The 3,209-nt window shown below is 50.3% G+C and overlaps 1 long non-coding RNA gene across 1 annotated transcript in view; it reads right to left on the reverse strand.

Moving 5' to 3' along the window:
- The window catches only part of LOC106819325, a 15,395-nt gene that overhangs the window by 9,307 nt on the left and 2,879 nt on the right, over positions 1–3,209 (reverse strand). Inside the window, exon 2 of the long non-coding RNA XR_001395398.1 lies at positions 2,959–3,014. This is a non-coding gene — a long non-coding RNA (uncharacterized LOC106819325). The remainder of the gene's footprint in view (positions 1–2,958; positions 3,015–3,209) is intronic.

Consider the following 3,209-nt stretch of genomic DNA (forward strand, 5'->3'; position numbering starts at 1 on the left):
TCTATCTATCTATCTATCTATCTATCTATCTATCTATCTATCTATCTATCTATCTATCTATCTATCTATCTATCTATCTATCTATCTATCTATCTATCTATCTATCTATCTATCTATCTATTTATCTATCTATCTATACTATCTATCTAATTATCTATATCTATCTATCTCTTTCTCTCTCTCCCCTCTCTCTGTCTCTCTGTCTATATGTCTCTCGCCCCCTCTGTTTCCCTCCCCTCTCTTTTCCCTCACCTCTATTTCACTCTCGCTCTCTCTTTCTTCCTTTCATCTTTTCCTCCCCCCCCCTCTCTATTTTTCCCACCAACTTTCTCTATTGATCACTCTCATGGTGATTTTATTACAATACCAGCTGTTTTACTGTGACCACGTGTTAAAGATAATGATGACACGTGGTTTTCTTACAAGTGGGTTAGGGGGCTGTGGTGGTGGTGAGGTAGGGGGAGGTGGTGGTGGTGGCGGGGGAGGGGGCTGTGGTTGTGGTGAGGAGGGGAGGGGGCTGTNCCAAGAAGAAGGAAAAAGTTTAAGAGATACCGCTTAGAAGAAGGAAACAGTTTAAGAGACGCCCCTTAGAAGAAGGAAACAGTTTAAAAGATGGTACTAAGAAGAAGGAAACAGTTTAAGAGACGCTACCAAGAAGACGGAAACAGTTTAAGAGATACCGCTTTGAAGAAGGAAACAGTTTAAGAGACGCCCCTTAGAAGAGGGAAACAGGTAACGTGACGCTACCACGCGCCCATAAACGCCGCCGAGTCGTTTGAAATAATGAGAGAAGAGGAAATACGAGAGACAAACCGAAAGAGTGAGAGAGTCGCATATCCATGCATGCATCGCGCGCTCAAGCACGCTGACAAAACTCATGTACACGCACGCACGCACGCCCCCGCCCCCCACACACACACGCACGCACGCACGCCCACACGCACGCACGCCCCTGCCACGCACGCCCACACGCACGCACACACGCACGCACGTACGCACATGACTTCACGAATTGGTCCCCAGCATTCTCTATACCGCATCACTACATCCATATCCTACTCTACACAGCATCCTCCCTCTATACCGCATCACACGACAGTTGCCATCTGTCATCTGCTGCTGCTGCCGCCGACAGAAGAATGTGATAGAGCACCCACGGTACATCACAGAAAACCCCGGCGGGTGATAAACACAACTCGACTGTCTTTCTATCTATCTATCTATCTGTCTTTCTTTCTCCTCTGTTTTTCTCCATCTCTCTTTCCCGCTCTGTGCGTATGCATTGCTTGCTCACACTCTCGACTGTCAAGGACAAATGTAACTCGACTCAGGATAACCCGTCCCTGTTACATCATCCTCTCCTCCCGCATCCTCCAGCATCCATCTGTTACAGCATCCTCTCCTCCCGCATCCTTCAGCCTCCATCATGTATCCACTTATCCCTAGTACTCATGCTCGGGCATCCCCCTTCTCTCACCCTCTCTCTCTCTCTCTCTCTCTCTCTCTCTCTCTCTCTCTCTCTCTCTCTCTCTCNGGGGGGAGGGGGGCTGTGGTTGTGGTGAGGAGGGGGAAGAAGCTACCGCACCGATGTCATCATGAATCTATCTGTCTGTCTGTCTGTCTCTCTCTTTCTCTCTCTGTCTCTCTCTCTCTCTCTCGCTCTCTCTCTCGCTCTCTCGCTCTCTGTCTCTCTCTGTTTCGCTCTCTGTCTCTAGCTCTCTCTCGCTCGCTCTCTGACTCTCGTTCTCTCTCTCTCTCTCTCTCTCTTTCTCGTCCTCGCTCTCTCTCCTTTTTGCAGCGGGGGTTCGTTCGCGTGTTTGTCTGGCTTGCCAGCCGATAATTGATTCACGCCAAGACGGAGAGAGAGAGAGCGAGAGAGAGAGAGAGAGAGAGAGAGAGAGAGAGTCGAGAGAGCGTGGGGTTACACCTACGCGCGTAGACCTAACCTCCCCCTCCCCCTCCTTCTCCTGTACGAATCTCCCGCCCACACACAGTTCCTCCGTGCACACTGACGTACTGTCCCCGTAGATGGCTCCCACGTCCTCCCGCTTCGTCATCGGATAATCAATAACAGCTGCCGCTAACGTAGCGAAGCGACGCCGGAGGCCATCTAAGAGTCCGGTACACTATCTCGCGGTTTTTCGGGAGAAAAACGTTCGTCTGCGTTTTTGCCAGCGCACGCCAGATGTCGCCTCGTACGCACGCCCACGGGTGACGGCGCAAAAACGAAGCTAACAAGCGGGTCGGACGGTAAAAACGGATCGAGAACAGATCGACGGTGAGAGCGGATCGAGAACGAAACGGAGAGGCTTTCAGCCAATGCGCAGACCTGCAATTTTTGGCAAAGACTGCAACCGCAAGCGATCGGTCGATGTGTCACCGCGTGTGCGCACACATGCGAATTCGAGGCAATTCTAGAGCAATTTGGGCGCGATTGGGAGCGACGGACGAGTCGCTCAAACTGAAAACAGTTTGATTTCTTCAGGAGCTATAATAATGACAAATTTGTCATGATTAGCTCCCGATTTCTTGCAATGCATCGCAAGCGGCCAGAATCGCTACGGATTGCAGTTTTGCACGTTCCTGCAGATGTAGCGATTTCACAGCAATTCTAAGTTTATCACATCGGCACAGGGTTATCTAGATACCCATGCACCCATCAAGCTGATATTGGCCTAATACTGGCAAAACAATATTGGGCCAATATCACCAGGCTGATATTGGACCAATATCTGCCTATATTGACCTATATTGACCTATATTGACCAATATCTGCCTATATTGAGAGGCGGACAGGACATAACCGAAGTGTCCAATATTGCAACAGGGTGTACTTTTTAATGCAGTATATTGGGACAGGGTGTATTTTAGGGCGCAAAGCGGTTTGCGACAAGGTCAGGTTTTCAAGCTCCCCGAGGCACCTACCCTACCCAGTTACCCAGTTACCCTGTTACTTACCGCTCTGACCTCCCTCGCCGAGGATTCAGGTATCGATAATCGAAGCGAGTGATCGTCTGCAACATAGAAGCGGGAGCGAAGTGAGATTCCACCGCCACACACACACACGCACACACATGCATGCACGCACATGCATGCACGCACGCGCATACACACACACGCACACACATGCATGCACACACACGCACACACACACACGCACGCACGCACACACATGCATGCACGCACACGCACACACACACACGCACGCA

This window comes from Priapulus caudatus, unplaced genomic scaffold (assembly GCF_000485595.1).
Source record: "Priapulus caudatus unplaced genomic scaffold, Priapulus_caudatus-5.0.1 Scaffold3181, whole genome shotgun sequence".
Classification (NCBI taxonomy): Eukaryota; Metazoa; Priapulida; class Priapulimorpha; order Priapulimorphida; family Priapulidae; genus Priapulus; species Priapulus caudatus.